We start from the raw sequence: 23,854 nt of genomic DNA, 5'->3' as shown, positions 1-23,854 counted from the left end.
GAATACCTTGAGAGGCCTCGGAGAGAAAAAAGGATGAAAGGCCTGAAGAGCCAACATGACAGCTTTCATCTCTTTGACTTTGATGTGCTCCTTGTGCTGATGAAATGACCACAATCCCTAAAGCTTCAGGGAACCAAATGTTGCTCCCCATCCCAGTTCTGAAGCATCTTGTGAACAGAGCCTGAGAGGGAAGAGGAGGATACAAATAGAGCCCTGGATTAAGAGACAACTGCTGAATCCACCACAGAAGTTCCTTCTTGAGACAAGGGAGAAGAGGAACTGTAAAGTTCAGAGGATGCACATGTTGAAGTCACACCAACTTCAGAAACCACTAGGACTTCCTCATGTGGAGCTTGCCCAGGGGGAGCATTGCAATGGTGGAAGCCGTGAACCCCAGAGTTCTCAGAAACTCCCTGGCTGTAATGAAGGCCAGGGGAAGAAGAGTTTGAAAGTAAGAAATGGGGGTTAAGGCCTTTGGAGGAGGCAGAGATGCCAGCGTTGGCACCGTCTGAATCCTGCGACCCAGAAAGACATGATCCTGAGAAGAAGTCAGGGAAGACTTTTTGAAGTTTGTCATGAACCCCAGGCTCTGAAGAAGAGAAATGGTAAAATGAAGATTTTAAAAAACGGCCTCTGGAGAAGATGCCTGAATCAGCAGGTCACCCAAGTAAGGAAATATTTGGATATCTTGTAGCCTGCAAAAAGCAATCACAGGAGTGAGACATTTGGCAAACAGCCTTGGGGCAGTAGAAAGGCCAAAGGGCAAATCACAGAACTGAAAATGCCAGGAAGCAACAGAGAAAAGTAAAAACTTTTTGAAATGAGAATGGATCAGAATATGGAGATGGGTTTGAAGTGACAACATCTGAAAGGAAGGCGCCTTCAGAAAAGTGTTTAGATGAGAGAGGTCTAGAATTGGTCTCCAAGTACCTTCTTTTCTGGGCACTAAAAACATTCTTGAATAAAACCCCTTCCTCATTTGAGACACAGGCACCTCTTGATAGAACCCTGAGACAAGAGATCTCAAAGAACTTCTGGGAAAAAGGAAATTGTTCTCAAGGAGGCTGAGGAATGCCCATAAAAGGAGGACAGGAAATCCACATCAAGAAATACCCCTGATGAATGATTCATAGAACCCAAGAATCCTGGGTGATTCTAAACCAAATAGGAAGTGAAAGGTGAAGAGAAAGAGGAATGTGGCTATAAACAGATGGATAGTCAGACAGCACCTCATTTTTCAGGAAAGGAAGGCTTTAGAATCCCTGCAGTCTGAGTTGCCTTAGCAGGAGGAGCCAGTCTAACAAACTGAACAAGACGTATGGTTGTGAGAAGCTCCTAGGCAAAAAAGGCACTTATTGTGGCAGTCTTTAAGGGGAATCTGTCTCCCACACTGGCATTTACCCTTCCAGGATGACATTAACCTCCCAAACAGCACAAAAAAATAAAAAAAAGAATGAAAACTCCAACTGGATACATCTCTGCAATGATGAGGACTTCAGCAAATAGGAGTAATCACCGTGATTCCAACAAACAGAAAAAAAACACATCTAAAAAACAGATGGAGGCAAACAGACTGATGGTTAAAAACAGTGTTCATACTAGCAGCAAAGAAGTTCTGAGGATGGTACGCTTGAATGTCACCTTTATGGGGTTTATATCAGAACATCGAATTGTCATAATTTCAAATCACATTACATCGAACTGGTTACATCGAACCAGCAAAACATTGAAAGTACATCAATGTCAGTTTCCAATGGGGACATAACACATTAAGGGTGTAGGCAGGGGGCAAGCACCCCTGTACCACCCACATGGGGGGCTGTGCCCCCACACCCCTGCTACTTAAATATACCAACTCCGAGATTGAGCTACAGTGTAGGAAACAGAAATCTTCCATTTCTGCACTGTAGTGCACTAAAGTGCAATCTCCGAAGTGGTATGTTTAAGTGGCAGGCATTGTTGGGGGTGCAGGGGGTCTTGCCCCCTGCATGCAAGCAATTTGTTTTTAACATACACTCCACATGTTGCTGATTTTTTAAGTTTCAATGTTTTCCGTTTTGATGTATTCAATTCGATGTAACGTGATTCCTAATTATGGGGTTTCGATGTTGTGATATAAACTCCCTTTATGTCCTACATTATGTGAGGAGTGTGTAGGTGATAGTCAGCATACCTTAAAGCAATGGTAGACTTTGGTGGAATGGCCAGACAATGGGCTTCATGGCAGAGAATCCCATAAGTTATGAATACTGCAGTGATGAATGTAAAGACAGCTACACTGCTGCAAATATATGCCCTAGGATTTAATAAACTTGGTGTAGGCTTTGCTTGTAATCTGGGGTGGCTGCGGTGGTGCAGCGGTTAGCATTGCTGCCTCACAGCAAGAGGTTTTCTGGTTCGATCCTCGGCTGGGGTGCCTTGTGTGTGGAGTCTGCATGTCCTCCCTGTGGTCGCGTGGATTTTCTCCAGGTGGTCCAGTTCCCTCCCACATCCCAAAGACATGCTGTATTTAGATTGGACACTCTAAATTGGCCCTAGGTGTGAGTGTGTGCATGTGTGGCTTCTGTGGATGGTTGGGCACCGGGCTGGCAACTCGACACCGTAAAACTCCACTGTCAATCCTGAGCGGACAGGTGATCCATTGTGGCGACCCCTAACCGGGAAAAGTCGAAAGAAGAAGAAGGCTTTGCTTGAAACCTATAAGGAGTTTATGAGTTTGTGCGGTGAGCAGCAGCACTTAATGAATATTCATGCCATGGCTGGGTGAGGAGCAGCACTTAATGAATATTCATGTCATGGCTCACTTTCAAACGTAAGCAAGCAGGGTTTTGTGGTGGCCAGGAAACCATGTAAAGCAAAATGGATAGTGAACTTAGTTACAACATAGCAAACTGGTTTAGCAGGATTGCATGGAATGCCACAAGGACCACCAGGGTTTTTCATATATTAATGTATTATGTTGCGGGGACAGGACAGGACAGTGTATGTGTACACTCCAGCATACTGGGCTAGCAGGATTGCATGGAATGCACCACAGACCACAAGGGTTTTTCATATATTAATGCATTATGTTGCTGGGACAGGACAGTGTATATAGTGCTGAGTATTGTGGAATCCCATTCCACACAGTTTGTGCAAGTTGTATCAATGATCTGTAAGTGTACATGGACTGCCATTTATAAAAACAGTCATGGGAAGTGTGTTTATTGAATAGGGACATACAGATGAAGTTTAGGGATGAACACTGGGAAGGAGGACAGGTGAAACACTCTAATGTACCACACATGAGTAAATGTAAAAGGAAGACAGTTGCAGCAGGAACACTAATCACATCTACATATGTCACCTTATGGACTGCACAGTGACAAATGTGTATGATGTGACTGTCACACAAGGTGACATAACAGTGAAGGATGTCTATTTGTTATAAGCATCCAGGCATGAACAATGGAGAAGACATGTATCATGGATGTTAAATACAATTGGGGTTAGGTGCATATTGTGAAGCTGTGTAAACTGATTTGCCTGAGTATACCTGTATTATGAGCAGAGGCCTCCAACAAGTAGGACACAGATACAGATTCATGGCCAACAGTAAAACCATCATGCACAATAATGGACAATATCATAATAATGCCAGAAGTAATACCCATATTTCTGACACAACTATGTGTTTCTATTCTATGTAAGCATAGATGGTTCTGCACCAACACACTTGTACAACTATTAGGACATGTCAGCAATCTATGAGTGTAATCAAGGCATTCTCCTGACACTAACATATGCAGGAGGTGTGAGGACACACACTTGACATTATGTTCACTATAGGCTAATTGACTGGTGTGCATGTCATAGACATATATGGCACTATCTGCATTGTCACAAATGTAAACCATGCCATCAATGTCATTAAGTAATGTTTATGCAACAAAAGTAACACCTAGGTATGCACAGATAGATGTGTGTAGCTCACAGTGACAAAGGTAGTACACTTCGGTGACACATCATTAGAAGATGTGTGTGGAGGGACATGAGAAAAGGTACATTGTAGTCAGGTACTGGTGTGGTGAAGGCTGTGAACTATGAAGGTACTGTGGCCTGTCATGTGGATGTTCTGCGCATACTCAGTAGTTGTGTTACATACAAGGAGGTTCTCACCACTGTGGACACATGCTGGTAGACACTCCACACACCATATATCCCAGGCTACAGGCCACATAACAACTGGTCTGCTGATAGAGTGTGACATCTACATGATCTTTGGTTTGTACATTTGTTTACATAATGAAACAAATCCTCACTTTGTGGCAGCAATCTTTGATGCATGTTGATACTGACTATATTATACCTATATCACAGTTGGAGTCAATGATTATCCACAATCTGTTGTCCTCCAGACAGCTGTTGGGACACAGGATTTGTATGTCATTCTTAACATCTTTGATTTCAATCATGGACAGGAAAGGTCCTAGCTGACAGCCCTGATGCACACACTTGATCACTGGACACAAGATATAGGTAAGTTCACAAATTTCTACATATTTAGATGCCATGCATGTGATCCACTGTTTTACCCACTTGGTGAAATAGGTGTTGATGGCCACATCTGTCATTGTAGAGTGAATACTTCAGTGTGGATGACTATCGACTGCCTCAACCTTTTCAAGTTTGACAAGATGATGCTCTTTGAGGACATCTGACAGATGTAACAAACATAAATGTAGCATCAAAGACTCACGTCTATTGCACACAGCCAGGATGTTACTAATGTCCATTTAGAGAAAGTCTATCATGACATATTGGTCTACCTCACAGATCAAGAGAGTCAGGATGTGTCTATACATGCATGCATCAGGTGTTGTCCTCAGCCCACTCAGGTGGATGCATGTCGATGTGCACCCTTCCCGGAGAACATAGTCCATCTGGAGAGTGTGTTGAAGTGTGTATCACATCGTGTCAGGTAGGCATATGAGTCACTCTATAGGCGATCTGTGATGTCACAGCCCATTGTTTCTGTGTGACAGGCCTACATGAAGGTAACACAGTGCATACTGCCTATCTTTATCTTTCCTAGAGTTTGGACACAATCCCCCTACTCAGATATCATTGACAAACTCTACCAGCTGGGGATTAACACTTATGTCACTATATTGTTAACCAATGTCATGACCGACAGACCACATACTGTGAAAGTTGGTAAATCAACCTCTATCATTGCAGTTGCCAGCATTATTGTACCCCAAAGATCTGTGTTGGGCCCTGTACTGTTTGTAATCTACTAATCAACAGTCCAGGCTAAAAAGTATGACCTGTAACTTAGCAAGTTTGCTGACTCATGCATATTGGTTGCAATTATTAAGTCCACCAATGATGTAACTATAGTACAACAGGGGCTAACACACACATATGATTGGTGCCAATGTCACACTGTCTATTAATAAATACAGAATGTGTCAGAATTTCTGCCTTATGCAAAGTGGAATTTCCTGGTAAATACACCACTGACAACACTCACCTCTGTGCTGAAACCAGTGGTGCAAGAATTGGGAACACACATAGATAGTAATCTGAACTTAAACCAAGTGTCCACAGTGGTATGGAAAGGCTACTATGTGCACCTCAGAAGTCAGGCCATTGTATCCAGATCTGAGGAGGATATAACAGCACTGTACTCAAACCTCATCTCCTCGTCTAAACAGTAATACAGTATAATGCTTCATTTTGCTGTGGAGGGCAGGCATAGATCACCTCTCAGCAGCCTGTATGATACAGAGTGCACTGACAGATCTTTCAGTCTCTTCATGTATGTCATGTTTGGAGGCTCTGGAGTCTCCCAGGCACAACTCTGTGTTTTCTCCAATTACTGCAGATGTCTGGTGAGGTGCAGGCAGAAAGAAACTTTGTACTCAGTTAGTGGTCTGATAAGGGTAGAGTACAGCAGAGAAATGGCCACGCCGGTCTTGGATGTGATGTCAATATACATGATGTGCACAATACACTATGTGTATGTCACCACTATGGACACATAGTGATGAAAGTGTAGATTGCTATCAACATGTGTTCCCAAGTCTCACAACACTGTGTTTGAGCTTAGAGAGGTGTTATGTATATCATAATTAGCAGGGGTACTTCATTACCAAAGGGGACAATGAGCCACTGTATGCTTTAAGGTTCAGTCTGTGAGTCTGGCACCAATCATTAGTGTGTGGCAGCTCCTTCCATAATATGTTACCATCATTGGTGGACTCTATATTAGTGATCCAGTTACCAGTCATTTGCAAACTTGGTAGATCATTGGCCATCTACCATTGTCTGTGACTCAGGGAAGTAGTTTGCAAACAGTTGAGGACCCAGCACAGATCCTTGTGGTATTCTAATGGTAATTGGCTACTGGTGGAGGTGCAGTCTCCATCTTTGAGAGTGTGTGTTATGTCACTGAGCCAGTTACCTATCCCTGTACTACTGTCTGGCTTAATTCCCACATGGGAGATCCTCAGTGTGACACATGAATGGGGGATAGTGACAAAAGACTTGGATAAGTCAACATATGTCCTGTTATCCCTCATCCAGGTCTGTGTGGTCAGTATCCAAGAAGTCCACAAGGTTCAATAAGCAAGATGTATGCTTGACAGAAACAAAATGGGTAGGATCAAGTGTGTTGAAGGTCACTTAGGTCCCTGTGGATATGGTCCATGTGTATTTCTTCCCTAGCCATGCAGATAAGTGTTTAGGCATACGCGTCAATAGTTGTAGTTCTGCATGCTACCAGAATGATGTGCATCGCATAGCACACAATATTTAATATTGCATTTTGTACTGTGGTTGATATATGTGTGGAGAAAGTACTGAGACACCAGGGTTTCAGTGCTTGGGGGGGTGGCAGCAGAAGGATGTATTGTAGATATGTCACATATTGTTAGATATGGCCCTTAGTTTGTAATGTTTACACATGTAATGTCATAGCATACCCAAGAAATGGATAGAAAACAGCAGTAATACAACATAATATAAACATTTACATAGCACGACAAGCAGCTGGTTTGGGCAATGGCTAGCAAAGAGCATACACATGTGAGATACATATGTTTGTGTGTAGGTAAGCAGTGCACAAAAGCAAGATGCATTGCTAAAGTCTGACAGTTAGTACTGAGTCTATGAACTACATCTGTTGCTTAAATGACTCTGACAGCACATGTTAATTCATTGATACATTCCTTTTTTTGGTCCAGGTGGTACTGGGTTCAAATACAGGTGTATCTAATACTTTAAAATACTTTTCATTACATAGTGATAATGCAATGGCATGAATTGTTTATACAAAATGTGTTACTGCATTTTGCCACCACTCACCATCACTGCACATTGGTACATGATGCGAACCTCCTCACAAACATGGAGCCTAAAAAGTAAAGGGATCCATTGTTTTTTTCTTCTACTTACGTATGTTGTGTGTGATTCTATTTTTTGACAGATTAAAGGTGTCAAAACTGGGTAGATAGGAAAATGGTGAAATAGGGAGTAAGCAGGGAAAGTACAAAGGGAAAGCAATACAGGAATATGCAGGAGGAAGGTAGGTAAGAACTATAGCTATAAATTTCTTCAGCAGTAAAAACTGATCATATATGCAGAATATTAGCTGAATTTGGACAGTCACTTTCAGACAGAGGGGTGATCACAACACAATCATGTTGTATAGTTAATTGGACCAAATCAAGTGTGTCAAGAAGACATGTATATGAAATGGAGAGATATGTATGGGATGATTTTTTTTTCTTTTTATGGAACAGGTTCCCATTTTTTTTTTGAGCGAGAGAGAGAGAGCGAGAAAGAGGAATGTTGGGGAAGGGACAGAAAAATGCCTGGGTGAGGTAAATTGGGTAGGTGAGGAAGCAATTGCAGACAGACAAGACAACAAGACAAGAGACAGGGATGGTGATGGGCACAAAAGGTTGGGAGGCACCATGATTGAAGTGAGGGTGGGGACATCATGAACCCATAGTCATCAAGCTAGGTGACAGTGAGAACTGAATCTTTACCAACTGGACTGTCATCACTGTCACCTCACTCTGTCTCTGGCTAGAGTGCCTGACTTCTGTGTATCCTCTTCCTGGTATTACATAAACTGAGGGACAGCAGCCTCTCCAGCTGGCATAGGCATGCACCGACAGTGCAACACACAACCCTATGCACCATCCCTGGCAATTCAGCGTGGATGATAAAGATAAAATCACCACCTCCTCCGCTGCTCCTGGAGAGTATCACTGGACTAGCCTCTGAGGCAGGACTACCTGAGGGGGGGTAGTGCATGGGCAGCAGAGGCATTGCTGCTAGGTTGGCTCCCAGATGTGCTGGACAATGGTGTTGGAGCCGGTGGATGGGGGCAGGCATACCCCACTGTGCTGTGGTACACATGGATGACATGGACACAATTTGATGACACATAAAAAAATAACTAAAAAATAAAAATAAAGTAGAAAAGAGAAGATAAGGGTTGTGGTGATTGGAAGAAAGAGATAATATTAATACCTTCATATGTGACATACAATACTTTGATGCAATTAATTGTCTCTATTATCTTAACTTTTATTTTTAAGACTATCAACTCCTAACAGATAACATTTACTTTTAAGGCTACCAGCTCCTTACAAATGCACACTCACACTATACTGCAGATTGCAGCAAGCACTCCTTGACATGTGCATATATTGCACATATGAGTGTTCCAATTATGCAAATTACAATTTACAGTAGGGCATGTATGTCACTGGTATAGAACTTTTACTTTAAACCTTTAAATTACACATAATTGAATAACTAACTGAATTATATAGTTGAGAAGTATGGTCTTTGAACCCACACCCTCTGCCTAAACTCTAATACTGTACTCTTAGTTTGTGCTACAGACTAATGCATGCAAACTTGCTTTTACAGTTGAGATATGCATGCTCAATTTGATACAACTCTATAAAATACCAAAAAAAGTTATATTTAACTTTCAGTGCTAGAATAACACTACTATTCTGCTGCCTACATACCACATGCTTCCCTCATCCTTGCCAATCTAGCCCCATGGGTTCATACATTGACATCACAGTCCCTGGCAATAATGGAAAAAACAGAGCAGAATACAATTATGAATACCAGTCTTGCCTATATTCAGCATTTAAGTCATAAGTATTCTTTGTAGTTGATACTTACACATGTGTGGGATATCCACAGTCTTAAATTCCCTGATCCAGTGGTCAAGGGTATCCCTCTTCCTCCTTCTGAGGTAATTGTAGTGATGCCTATGTTGTTCACCAGTGTGTGGGTATAACAGTGGCGCTGGTTACAGCCCGAGCTAAACTATCCCAAGCCTCAGACTTGTCCTTGGAGCCAGAATAGTTGCCCTGCAAATGCTGGCACTGTGGTTGTTTACAAGGAGTTCAATAAAAATCTTGGACACCTGGACATCCCATCTCTGTCCCCTAAACCTGACACCTTCCCCACAAATGCCTGCTATGTTCATAGGTCCATAGGTTCATAGGTTCATAGATGTTTACTAGGCTAACAACCACAAGGGCCTTTTTAATCCTAGCCATGCATCATAAATTTCTGACAAGTTCAAATACCCTTAATTAGTGTAAGCAGGAGTTTAAAAAATGAAACATTTATAAGCAGAGGCCTGGGAGATGAGCCATTTACAGGTTTCCTGTGTTCATTAGAGCCAAAGTTACCACACCTGGGATGAATTTCCTGTTCCCCATCCAATTGTCCAAGTTGCACTTGAATAAGGTTAGGGAGGAACTCTGCTTTACATGGATGGGGAGCCTGTTCCATAGATGGGCTAGTCTCTGGCATACATACCTGTCTCTCCAGCAGGTCCTATTTCTATCACAGGCAAGGTTTAAGTCTTCAGGAAATTCTGGTGCTGTTTGTTTTGCAGATGTGCAGCAGGTCCATCAGAGTGGGGTCTGACAATGCCCTGTATGCCAAGCATAGATCTCCACTCAAAAGCCTGTAAGAGACAGAATACAGTGATAGGGCCTTGAGGAGGTCTACTTAGGACATTTTACTTACGCCCTATATTCTTTTAGTGAGGAACCTCTGTGGACATTCCAATTGTTGGATATGCCTGGTTAGGTGTCTGCCACAGCTCTAGAGCAATGGTGAATGATGCTTTCCCTCCAGTTCAAGTCATTTCATTTACTAGGAGCACACACACAGACACACACATGTACACACACACAGACACACACACACACACACACACACACACACACACACACACACACACACACACACACACACACACACACACACACACTGTTTGAAAATATTGCACTCCACTTACCATCATGCAGTCATGGTGATAAGCAATGCGCACCATCAAGTATCATGTCTGAGCGAAGGTAAGTGGAGCACAACAGTAGCAGGCAAAGCAAATTCAAAGAAATATAAAGACTATGGCAGTCCAGATAGCAGAAATATACTTACAGGAATATAGTACACAATCATACATTTGAGAATAAATGTGATAGTACATAGATAAATGAATACATAGCTGACACAACACTAGTGCCTCAGCCCTCATACATATAATTAATATCACCTACACCATGTCAAGTGTTATAAGTGAGAGTGACTATAATGGGAAGTGGAACAACAATAAAAGTGTATGGAATATGCTGTATTCAAACCCAGTACCATGTGTATGGCAGCTCTACACTGACACCTGTTGCCACAACAAGGTTGCGCAAACACTTGTCCATGTTGCAGTTCATTGCAATGAACTGCAATGTTACAACAGTTTAACAAAGGCTACACACTCTGTACTAGAACCCAGGACCCTCTGTACTCCAGCCCTACACTTACACCTGCTGCCACAGGAATAGCTGCATGATGTTCCCTATTTTACAAATCATTCTTAAGGTCTCACTGTTAACTGCCACACAACGCCTCTTATCGGGTTTGCATGATGCCTAATACTATTAATTGAATGCATCTGGTTTCTGTCTGGGTCCTTTCTGGCCAGCTGGCCAGTTTGCACTAAGCAGCACATTGTGCAAACAGTGCCCTCCCCAAAGAAAGAAAGAAAGAAAGAAAGAAAGAAAGAAAGAAAGAAAGAAAGAAGGAGATGTACATGAAATGAGGAAATGCAATCTATGACTTACACACTAGAAAATGTTAGTACACATGATATATTTCTACATAGATCTGGGTTAGAACTTTCACTCCAATGCATCTTCAGAACACAGGATTAATGCCTTATCCCTTTTGCCACACTAACAGTTTTGTAGTAAAGAACTTAAATCAATATGCACACAACCAACTGCAACTTCATCTACATTGATATAAAACCATACACGTGTTATTTGTACATTGGATGCAGTGCACCTAGTAATCACACAATCTGACATGATTATTGGTTGCAAATATACAGCTCTGTCTTACATTTCTGTGTTTGTTGTCCATTTTTAATTTATCTGAGCAGTAATCTGAGACATGCAGTGTGTAAGCCATTCTATATCATTGGCCCTAAAATGTGTGAGGATATTAAGTGGAAATAATATCATATGCAGTTGCCAAAAATGAAGGGCAGGTTAGATGATAAGGAACACGACCTGTCACTTGTGCGCTACTTACTTATATTTATAGCCTTACATCTAACACTTTGTAGATCTAATCTGACAGACCCATCAGTAGTAAGGCAGCCTGCAGTACTATTGTGTTTTCCTTCTCCCAACCACTAATAATTCATATGTGCAATCCATTAAAAACAAACACTGAGGGAGTGCCTGCACTATGTTTACATCTCCAACATGGATCCATGTTTTTGTGGATTCAGCAATTCTAATGAGTTTACACCTCATTTGCATCTTCATCATGCTAACAGCCCTGAGTCAACACCCTATAAAAAGGCAACTGTGTAGCTAGGCAAACTGATTGTGAAGAGAGTTGTATATGTTTGGAAGACTGCAAAAAAAACATTTTTCTTCAGGATATATCTGTACAGAGGAGTACTGAACTTCAGAAGGTATGCTTACATTTTATCATCTACACACTGCATACACTGCAATATATTTAAGAAAAATCTGAAGCAAAGGCTTTTACAGTTTTATCTGTATGCATTAGTTAGAAATGTACTGATGGCATGGGGATGTTTATCAAGCCATTTCAAAGGTATACATGGTTACCAATACATGAAAATAGAATGATGTGTAATAAATATTTACAAATGTTTCAGGGACAGGTCCTTTGATACCACTTTTAGAATTTCAAAGATGTCTATTTAGCAAAATGGGTCATTTGTCTGTTGTTTTGGTTGGAGGGAGCAAAGCTGAGTTAATCTTATGCCACAAACAAGGATGGACTGTGCTTTTGCGGGGAGCAAACGTGAATTACAATTACAGCGCAAGCAAGGATAGACTGTTGTTTTGGGGGGAGCAAAGTTGAGCTACTATAGTGGCACAAACAGGGATGGACCATTCGTTTGTGGGTAGGTGCAAAGGTGAGTTACTGTTATAGCACAACCAAGGATATGTTGCTCTTGTAACTCTCATTGTTTTGCATCCTGCATGTTGTTAGTATTTCACATTTCTAGACTGTTTTATATTTCTGCAGTGGGTAATACTGACTGGGTGCCTTTTCTGATTTATCTGGAAACAGTTATTTTGTATATATATGATACTTATGTGTGCTATCCTTCTACTGTCTTTTAAGACACCTATGAGTATGCCACCCAGGCATATCAATCCATGTGGACCTCCCTTCATCAATGCCGAGAACCAAGTGATTGTAGATGGCTTCAGGCAACATGGTGCTTTTCTGATGGAAAAGTGAAGGGGAGATATGGCACTTAGTATGTGAATATGGTGACAGATAGTAGGTGGTATCAATACCATGGGTGGCCACATCAGGACATATGAGCAGGTGCACCACAGGGCCATTGACATGATCACATCTGGACAGAGGAGGCCAGCTGCAGTGAGCTGTGACCAGATGGTTACCAGGCAGGGTTTGCTGGGGAACCAGCACCAACCCCCAATGAAGAGTTCCTGGCCAATATCAGAGATTCAGACAGCAGCCAGGAGAGTGCAGGATCGCATGTCCTGGATGTGGGAGCAACACCTCTTGAGACAGCAAGCATGTCCCAGGAAGAGCTCCCAGGTAGGCTGTGTTATCTGAACAGCTGCATATTGTTATATAGTAAAACTATTGAAATAAATACATTAATTCTGTGTCACATGTCTTTTTTTGAGGGTGATAGAAGATTGCTACTGTTATAATCTTAGGTTGGAATTGTCAGCCATGTTCTTGTTGAAAGTAGACAATGCAGATATAAATGAGTAAATGTGTTACCCCCTGTGTTACTGTTAATTGTGATGATGTTGGCCTTACCTCTTGCTTATCTTCTTCCAGGACCATCTGGACTACAGGAGTAGCTCATCTGCAGATTGTAAGGCAAACATTTTTAAGTCAGTACTGCTGAGCAATTTAAAGAAATATTGCAATAAGTGATGCTGATCTTAGGCCTGTTGTGTGTATTGTTGTACTGTCTGTAATAGTGACAGCACTGTTAGTTTGTTAGCATAAATTGCACTATAGTAGTGTAGGTATTAATTTATTCCTCTGTTTCTTGCTTTTTATCACAGGTGATCATGACAGTGGGAGTGTGGGCCCAATGTCACCTCATGCCAGTGTATCAGCAGACTCTGATGATAGTGAACAAAATGAGGCACAGTCAGGGGGTGCAGATGTTCTGTCTGACAATGAGTTTGACATACAGCCATCCCTTGTATTTCCATCGGACACAGCCAGTAGACCTATGCCTAACCAGTCCAGTGAGTCCACAAATATTGGACAGGTGGATAGCAAGGACATTGAGCAGGGAAGTATGGCTACCATGGCTTCAGTGCTTGTTGAGTATGGTGATAGCCAAAGTGTGGGCAATGTGCCACAGAGGAGGATTCATAGGTGTGCTTCGAGGGGGCCTGCTGTCCCTCCTCTGCCTGATACAGGTGTCTCTTCCTGTGCAGCTCAACATATGTTTAGGGCCATCATGGACACACAGGCACATTCCCATAGGTGCTCCAGACAAATGCTCAGGATTGTGGACATGGTACAGTCTGACATGTGTGACTGCCATCACCATGTTACCAATTCACTGGCTCCGATGGAATGTCTGCTGGGAGGAGAAAGGCATCCCCATGGGTGTAGGTCAACCACATCATCTGCTGTCAGCCAACGTGACTGCACCCAATCATGCTTCCATAGTGGCAATACTTCCACTGTTCCATCAGTGCGTGTGCTGTCCACTCCCAGACATGGCAGGCCATGGGGTCATGGTCCTGGGCATCCTCATGAAGGTAGCTCATCTAGCAGACATCAGTCACATTCCAGTAACAGTACTGCCATCTGACCTTGGGCATGGAGGTGCCAGTTTTCATGGTCAGGGAGGACGACGATGAACTGCCACCTCTACCTTGCATGGCTCACACCTGTCTGACATACCAAGATGTACAGCCAGCACAAAGCTTGGCTATGTTCATGCAGCCACTCACACACCAATTTCACCTGGAGGACCCATACAGACACACACAAAAGTTACTCATTTTGTCTCACTAGCCATTTGTTGGTTTATCCACATATCTGCCTTCTTCTCTTTCTTACCCACACACACTCACTGACCTTTTGTGTCAGCATAGGCTTCATGTCCTGCCGCACACACAACACCCCGTGCAAGTGATAACTATGCCATATCCCTATTTTCTATCTTTTGGATTCAGGGATACAAAAGCTTTTTGTCTGACGCTCAGGGTGCATAGCTATCTGACTGCTTAGTATATCTGCATTTGTGGTGTTGAACTGGTAATTGTACCTTTGACATATATTGGCCTTGGAAAGGTATACAGTTGATAGCATCAAAATTTCCCACCTTTATAGTGAATGATCTTGTGAGGGTTCTCAACTCAAAAAGTGCAGCTTGTATCATTATTTTGTAATTTCTCTCTTTAATCATATTCCAGTACAAACATATGGTGCTAAACTGAGGGCATGCAGTGATCATCAGTACTTTTGTGAGGTATGACTGTGTGAATCTTTGATGCCTGAGGTCTACTACTTAGTAATAGACACATAAGTCAAATAAGTCTGTGCTGTCACATGTTAAGATAAGTTCTGTACAGATCTCCCACCTTTTACTAGCTTACCTGACTAAGTAATGAAATACAAGGATATGCCACACCGTCATATTTGTAAACAATACACTCCAGGTTCAGGACTTACCTTGTAAATGCAGCAGTTGACACAGTTTTAGTTCAGGGCTGACTCTGATGCAAGCAGTACACAGGCAATACATGGGGAGGTAAAAGTTGTGTGAGTTGCCTGACATCAATGTTACTATATGTATGTGAGTAGGAGGAAGGTTTTAGGCCCCTAGGTTGTGAGTAAGTGTGCTATCTGTTGTCTCTTAGCCAGTGCAAGGGCATACTAAGCACGCCTATGCCTGCCTACACTCACAGTCACCTCCTGCGGTTCCTTATCTGCCTGCGGCTGTGGTGGCCTTAGCAATGGTGGTAGGATGTGTGCTCCTCCCCTAGCTGATCCTGCTGAAGCTGTTTTCTCAAGATTATGTTGTGTAGCATGGCACATACTGTGAATATTTCTGTACATGTCCATGAATTGTACTGCAAGGCTCCCCCTGATATATCAAGGCACTGGAACTGTGATTTCAGCAACCCAAGCACACGTTCTATGATATTTCTTGTTTGGGAGTTTGCCACATTACGGTGTTCTTTTGTGGGTATATGTGCATTTCTGATGTGTCATCAACCATGGTTTCAAGCTGCCAGGGTTGCTAGCGCACACATTCAAGATGATTTTCTTGGCATTACACACAACTTGGCAGTTGATAGAGTGGTAGCCCTTTCTGTTAATGTAGAGCCTACACTGTTACCCGGGTGGTGCCTTAATTTCTACATGTTTGCAATCTATGGCACCCAGTACTTTTGGGTAGTGTGCTACATGGTAGAGAACTCCTGTATATTTCTGGCCCTCTCCACAGAAGTACAGGGAACATTTATGTGGTCACTAGTATATTGGAACATAGCATTCAGGAATTGGTGGAGGATCCTGGATGCTGATGCCTGTGACACCCCCAGCATGTCCCCTGTTAGTCTCTGAAAGGTACCTATAGCTAAGATTCTAAGGGCTACACATACCTTTGTCTCCACTGGAACGGGTTCCCCTTGGTTGGGTCTGGCTCTGAGCTGAGGACGGCAGAGGTAACAGAGTTCCTGTAGCATGTCCCTGGCCACCCTATAGCAACCAACAATTTCCACATCATATAGGTTGTGAAAAGTTAAATGGGGCCTGAAAACCCTTCTCCTTCACAGCCTAGGCCTATTAGCAACAGCAGTAGCATTGGCTTCAGCATGTAGCACATACAAATGAATTAAAGCAGCAGAAGCCCCTAACATTATGTCCATGTATACTCCTCGCCATGTCTGCATTCCAACCGTTTTGGAATCCACAGAAAAACAGCATGGAGTTTACACAGATGCTTTATAGTTTGTTGAATAGCTAAACCATGTTGGATTGGTTAATTAGCATGGAATTCAGCTGTTTACATTGTTTGTGTGGTGGTGCAACCCACTATATAGTGCTTACTGAATCCAAATGTTACTGCAGCCATATGCGCATAGCGTCATGAAATGCACACAGTGATAAATAACCATGTAGGCTTTATTGAATCCCCTGATGATTTTTTTCTCATCACTTACAGTACACAATCAAAACTGGCCACTTTTTTCTAAAGCTGGATGAGTGTAACAAAATTTGAACAGTTATTGATATTGAAATTATCTGTATGTTTTACAGCTGAGAGATGGTTTATTCATTATAGGATTTGGTAAATATTAGAAAAACGGGAAAGATTGCACTCAAGACAATTGAGAGTACCCACAGTTATTCTTAGAGAAACTTAAGCACTTTGTCAGATTGGAGTTTCTATGACTGCCTCTATGACTGTATCACTCATGCATTTTTATATCACAGCTGTGTAGCTATATTTGCATGAAATCTCGCTTGAACATATAGGAATTTTATTACATTCTTGTATTTTTAAATATATGTTTTAAGTTTCAAGTTTCTTAATTTCAGTCTTATGAACAATTTCCATAAAAATGCATACAATTTACATTTGTTTATTTCAGCATGACTACATGATATTCCTTTTTTTCTTTTTTATTTTCTTGAGAAAATGTTAGCAATCAATATGTCATTGTATATTTTGTTTTCTTGATTTGTATTTAAATGTTGGAAATATTAATAAAAAGTTAATTAAAAAATCCTTAACCATCCTGAAATTAACTAGCAGCTACACTTTGCATTCAAATGCATCATAAGTTATCCTAGAGAACAGCATAAGCATAGACCATTAGTTAGAAGTTGCAATATTTTGCTCATGTACAATACTTGAATCTGCACTTCATGGAAATTCTAGTAAATTGTTTCTGACAGTAGACATCCAGCACTGTCACTCTGGTCCACTCATGAACCATCTACACTTTCTATTGAGAGAAGCACCTGCTAAAACTGTTTTGCATCCTCTCTTGTTCTGACTCTACAAACAAGTGCATGGCCATCAGATCTAAATTCTAGAATATATGAATTGTAAGTAGAACCTGAACAAAACTTACCTAGCTATTTCTTGCTTCTAACTCACGGAGAATGCAAACTCTTTAAGCAATAGAAAGCAAAAATACTATTGTTATATTGCAGTGCATTTTACTGACTCTGTAGGGATTTATATTTACTTTTTTCTGCCATTAATTTCTCCAAGTCTTTTGGGTTTCTAATACCATGGCGGGAATGGACCCCATTCCTAAGTCAAAGTGTGATTAAAGTTCATGAAACTAGTGTTGTTTCAATCTTTGATGTCAGCCAAAACTGCTCTTTGCAGCACCCGCAATGTGCCCAGTAATAACTCCTTCTGCAATTCATATGGGGTTACAGAGATTGGTACCATATCTAAATACAATTGTAGATTTGTTTTCATAAGACTCATTGCTCCTACTTGTATTAGAACTGTCTGGATATCTTTCTTCCACATTACTCTCGTTTCTGCCTGCAGATCCTGATATTGTATGACTTTGTGTGTCTCTGTACGCAAGACACTCTTGTCACTAGCTGTAGTGATTTCAATGATCAGTGATTCTTTCTTCTTTTCTTGGACCACTATATCCGGTTTTCTAGCATCTATCTTTTAAACTGTTGGTAATGGGTGATACCATGTGATATAGACTTTATCATTTTCTATGATGCTTTGTAGCTCATGTTTCCAGTGTTTTTCAGCCACTTCAATACCATAATGCTTGCACAATCCGCAGTGCAATAGTCTTGCCACATTATTATGCCTTTCAGTATACAGTCCTTCTGCCATTAGTATATCGCAACCAGTAACAAGGCGTGCAACTGTTTCCAATTCGGTTTTATAAAACCTACATTTGTCTGTTTCTCCCACATGTTCAACGGACTTTGTAAACCAGTGTGTATGTAGCCCACTGTCTTGGCCTGTCAATATTAACCTTTCATCTTTTGGTTTAAATTCCCCTCTCCTTAACCATTCCTGCATTCGTTCCTGATCAACATGAGGTTCTTCCAGAAGTTTTCTATACTTGCAACTATATTTATGCTTTTTCCACATTTCTTGCCTTCTCATCTGATCCTTCACCTTATATTCTTTCTTTTGTTTTTTGGCACATTCATCTGCTTTCTGATTTTTATCTACTTTTGGTTTAATTGCCATTCCTGCTTGACACGAATATGCTTCTGCTAAATTAAGCAGATAAGTCATCTTAGATTTATTCTCCTTTTGTTTCAAAATGTTTACTACATTTGGGTCTTGTGAGGTCAGTAGACATGTGTGGAGTCCCACAATTGCAGATCTATATATGTAATCAATTTCAAGGAGGCCCATCCCTCCTTCGGAACAGGAAATATATAAGCTTGTTATACACTAATTGTTATAAATCATTTCGTGAGTATAAAGCATCCTTACTGTTTTTCTCTCTAATCTATCCAACACATTTTGAGGAAAGTCAATCACTCCAAAACTGTAAGTTAGGACAGGAAGAGCAAATTGGTTTATAGCTTGGATTTTGTTCCTAGATGTCAACACTGTTTTCAGAATTAATTTAAGTCTTTTAAAGTGTTCCTTACTAAGTTTTATTTACATTTGTTCATGTTTTATTGTTGAACTTTCATCAATTCCCAAATATTTATACACTCCCTCTTGCTCAAGTTCTTTTATGTCACATTCTTGTCCCCAACTGATGTTTTCCCGGTGCTGCAGTTTTCCTGCTTTAAAGGTTGTTTTTGCACACTTATCAAGACCAAATGATATTCTTATATCATCTGAAAAAGTTTTGACAACCTGCAGCTGTGCTGTCAGTTCCTCATCTGATGAGGTATACAGTTTTAAATCATCTACAAAGAGAATATGAGAAGCCTTTACACGTTGTTGTTTTCTAAGAGCCAAATTCTAGCCATGGCCTAAGCTATTAAATAAACAGCTTAATGGGTTAATGGCAAGGCAGAATAGCAATGGTGACAGAATACTCCCTTTTAATTTTTATCCCTGGGATAATAATCTTTCCTTTATCATGGCTTAAATGCAAAGTGGTCTGCCACTGTTTAATGAACACTGTAATATAGTCAATCAGTGTAGGGTGTATCTTATACATTTTTGAGCATTCTTTTATCCATGAATGTGGGAGACTATCAAATGCCTTTTTATAGTCAATCCATGCCACACTTAAATTCTTCCCCTTTTTACAGTTCTCCAGTATGACTATTTAACAGCAAATGATCCTTTGTTCCATATGACTTTCTTTTATTGCCCTCTGTTCTACTGCCATAATTGAGTTTTCTTCTAAATGACTATATACCCTGTCAGCATCAATTCCTGTGTATAGTTTATACATCGTCAGAAGGCAAGTTACTAGTCTGTAATTTTTAGGGTAGCTTGCAGGTTCACTCTTAAGCAGGAGCACTGTTTTGCCTGTTGTTAGTCAGGTTGGTGTCTGTTCTGGGTGTGCATATAAATATTTCTTACTCATGGCTAAATCTTCGTGCAAAGATGTTAATACTTTTAACCAAAAGTTAGGTACTGCATCTGGCCTGGGGTTTTCCAGCTAGAGGCTTTTCTTAACTTTGTTTCAATCTCTCTAGCTGTTACTTCATCCCATTTCATATCCTGCACCTTTAAACATTTTACTCTTTCTTTTACTTATTTTATTCATTCATCATCTTTAGTATGTTCCACAGGATTTTCATAGATACTTCTCCAAAATGTATCTATTTCCTCTTTTTTGGCAGTCTTTCAGTTCTTGTTACCTTATTTCCCAATTCTCTATAAAACATTTTTGGGTCATCAATAAATTATTGATTTTGTACTTTTCCTTGATATTTATCTGTGTATCTTCTAAGTTTTTCTGCCTGTGCTGAAATTCTGTTATTTGCGATAGTACATTATAGAACCTAGTCTCTTCTTATACTGTGCATTGCTTTTATCACATCTATCTTTCTTACTATTTTTGCTGATCTATTCCCTCTTCTAGAGTCTTCTAACAGTGACACCTCTTGTCTTAATTGCTTTATAGTTTTTTTATGTTTGATACTTCTATGATGGTATTCAGTTTCTCCCCTTCCCTTCCCTCACTACCCAGTGTTCTTGTGGTAGAACTTTATCAGTTATTAATTTAGCAACACAGTAATATATCCTGTTTACTTCTGTTATATCGCATGGGTCTCTTTGGACAGTCCTAATTACTGCATTCAACAGCTTTTTCAGACTTCTGACTTTTTGGGTTTTATTGACCTTCTGCAGTCTATTTCTCTCATTGATCTTAATATATCTATCCATGTCCATTAAATCAAGCAACTCTTCTCTTAGCTCATTTTCTTCCATACTGAGGGCACATCCCTTGTTTCCCATTTCCTGTGGTCATTCTATAGGAAGCTCTACAGCATCTTCCTGGCACATTCTCTTCAGTTTCATCCTGTGCCATCCATTGCTCTGTCATATGGGAACTCACTGGTCTACCACTCCTCAACAATGACTGCATCAGAGTTTCCACAGTTTACTGTTACTTTCCTTGCTGTCTAGATTCAAGTGAACATTTATACTGGTTTCCTGTGGAAGGCTCCAAAATATCTTGATATAACACCTGATCAATCGCTTCCTGTTCTACTGATTTAATCTTAATTCGGATATCCATTGTTCTAGCCTGTAGTGGTGCTTTCTGCATTTGTTTTTCTACACTGAATCCTTCACTTTGCAGGTACTCCATAACCTCAACTTCCAACTTCTATTTCTTTAACTTCTACATTACTAATATCCTTTTCTACTTTTCCTCTTTGTCTTCTTATTTTTTGTATTGTAAAGTTTTCCATGTATGGATTCCTTTGTCTGCATTTCTCTTCAAATATCTTTGGTGCTGCTCTTTTTGTATTGGTTAGTTTTGCTTTCTCCTTTGCATAAATATTACACCAAATTAAATCTATTTTTCTTTCACATGACCATACTTCTTCAGATGTCTCCTAATCTTCCTGTTTCTCTCTACTTTGGGGATTCACTCCATCATGTTGTGATGTAACCTGTGTTAGACCCACTATACCAAATCCTTCATTTCGCAGGCACCCCATAACTTCAGTTTCCATTCTTTTAATTTCTACTTTACTAAACTTCTTTTCTACATTCCATCTTTGTGATATTATTTTTTTATTGTGAAAATTTCCATATCTGGATGCTTTTGCCTGTATTTCTCTTCAAATATCTTTGGGGCTGTCTTCTTTATATTGTATATTGATTAATTTGGCTTTCTCCTTTGCATAAATATTGTACCATATTAAATCTCTCTTTCTTTCCCATGTCCATATTTCATTTTTATACTTTTCAAATATCTCTAGGTTTTGTTGTTTATATTTTTGCACTTCCTCAGATTTTTTTTTCCAAACAGAAAAAAGTCTCTTGATCTATATACTGCTTTTCACAAATCCGTTGTATTAATGAATGCAAATTTTCATTTGAAGCTTCTGACAGCTTTTCTTGCAGAAGTATTTTTCTTTCCTCTAATTTCTCTCTTAATTGTTTTGTATATCTTGTGTCTGGAAATTCTGGACTTTTGGTGTAATATTAACAATACATAATATCTTACTTACCCTCAATAGTCTACTCTATCGTATTTATGGCTTTTCTTTGGCCTATCAGTTTTTGTGATTTTTGTGTACTGCTACTTCCTTCTACAATGGGAGAGTGGGGGCATCCTCCTTCTTGGCCTGGTCTGCCCCCATTGTAGGAATGTTTCCATATTTTCAGGATTCTACACTGTAATTTTTTCCATTCCTGGAACCAGAGCACCTACCAGGATTGGGCACTTTTTTTATCATGGGCCTTATGCACCCTGCTCTCTCTTCAAAGAAGAAGCAACAAATGCTTAGTTACTATGATGAACGCTTGAATTTTCATCCATACCTCATGCAATCGAAAGCTAGGTCTGCTGTGGCACAGATAATGCAGATAACATGTGGATTACAATGTCCTGGTTTAGGCTCAAAAGCTTAATTAATGAATTCATTGTAAGACACTAGAAGGACTACTCTGTAGAGTTACAGTATTAGAATAATTTGAATAGTTTTTTCAGGCCATGTCCAGAAAAAAGTCAAAGCCGCATACGACACTGTTGCTTTGCATGGGCAATTTATACCTAATGGATCTGGTTGTTTAGCTAGACCTTACTAACTCTCCATACAAATTGTTTGCCTGTATGAGATGAAATGTTATAGAAATTGACTTATTTTGACTGAGGACAAATTGGTTCAGATCAAGTACATAAGAAGCTCTAAACTGCTTACACTGCAGTATATATAATGGGCACCTGCTAACTGCATGAGAATGGCTTTAACTGATTTGAGATATTGATAAATAACTATTGTATATTACATCCATTGAATTTTGGATTTTTTCCACCATACTGCCCAGCCCAGATCTGAGGAAGGCTTATTTGCCGAAAGCACTTATCAGAAGACTGAGGACTGCTTATTTTATGTTATATTCTTTTTTATTAAAGTTTTGATTTTACTATTAAGTTTTACTGCCGTGGTGGACATCAGGAGTTTTTAGTAGGGCTTGCCTTTTCTCTTCCTCATTGGTGTTCTTCACAGTGTAAGAACATTTGTTACCTATTGAAATAAATGTAAGACCCAAACTCCCAGCAAACCCGGGAAGCTTTCAGAACTTTGCCAAGGCTAGCCACCTCCTATTAAGTGATGGCATAGCTAAACTTCAAGCCTCCCCAAAATCAGAGAACACTGGTCTATGTGGAAGTGTTTACAGAAACCCTGTGCAAGAATGTAAATAACTGCATAGAAACAGTACAAATGGAAATAACTTTAGGACAAGCTCCAAAAACAAGTTCCCTTGGTAGAAACCCAGTATAAATAGGCTGCACACGAACAGAAAAAAATCCTGTCCAAAAACAGGAAGGGCCATGCACAACATGCAAAAAACTCCCCTCTCAACAAGCAATGTAGGGGACTAATCAAGTCATCCAAAGCCAACTTTGAGGCAAAAATAGCTTGCCAGGCTAAGGATAACAGTAAAGCATTTTTAGTTAAGCAACCATAGGGGGACACTCAATAGGATGCTGAACTAATACTAAATGGAATGCCTTATACTGATGAGGAGCATATAATAAATTTCCTGGCCAAAATATTTAACTCCAATTTCACTCCCGTCACCCCCAGTTTCTCCCCAGGAACTACCATCTTCTATTTCCCCCCCAGCTATCACTTAAGAACAGGTCCACAC

Source organism: Protopterus annectens, chromosome 3.part0 (assembly GCF_019279795.1).
Source record: "Protopterus annectens isolate FY-2018-M chromosome 3.part0, PAN1.0, whole genome shotgun sequence".
Taxonomy (NCBI): Eukaryota; Metazoa; Chordata; order Ceratodontiformes; family Protopteridae; genus Protopterus; species Protopterus annectens.
Note: the sequence above shows the minus strand (reverse complement) of the source record.